Source organism: Acanthisitta chloris, unplaced genomic scaffold, assembly GCF_000695815.1.
Source record: "Acanthisitta chloris isolate BGI_N310 unplaced genomic scaffold, ASM69581v1 scaffold4845, whole genome shotgun sequence".
Lineage (NCBI taxonomy): Eukaryota > Metazoa > Chordata > Aves > Passeriformes > Acanthisittidae > Acanthisitta > Acanthisitta chloris.
Window position 1 is genome coordinate 1 of NW_008671955.1, and position 717 is coordinate 717.

Genomic DNA, 717 nt, shown 5'->3' on the forward strand with positions numbered 1-717 from the left:
CTGCAGTCGGGTTTTGTTTGCGCCTTGGTGAGAGCTGAATTTCCAGGGCGTAAGCAGACGGCGAAGGTCCTGGCTTGCCTGAATAAGGAGTCTGACCAAGATGCTGCATATGCTTTGGCAAGTTTTCTACAGCAATGTTGTAAGATGAGGGGAAAAAATTGCTCATGCAGCTCAGAGGGACTTGTGTGAACACTGAGACGTGGATGACTACTGAGACCAAAACCAGACTCTTTGGCAAAGGATGTGCAGTAATTTGATTCAGAGGAGTTCTGACCCGTTCTGGTTGGCAGGGAAAACCATCACCACAAATATTAGGATTAGCAGCCTTGTTCTCCAACAACTGCAGCTTTTTAAGTGTGTTCGGATATTTTGCTGGGCTCTCTGAAGAATTGCCGTGCTGCTCCAAAAAGGAGCCTTGTTCCTCCCGCACAACTTTATTTGGCAAGCTTTCGCTTGTCCCTGTTTCCTACTGTCTGGTGCCAATTGTTAAATGTTTGTCAACAGAAACATTATCCCTCTCTTCCTCTGTTGACTCATGTCTCTCCCCAAGCGAGTTTAGGGGAGCCATTTATTAAAGCAGAGTATTCTGATCACAAAGCAGCTGAGCTCTGGCTGCGACTTCAGCTAGAGGAGTTCACTGGGCTTGAAGCCGGTGAGAACAGCTGCTTAGAGTGGCTCTTAAAGAAGTCCTGTATTGCAGTACTTTCTTCTCTTCCC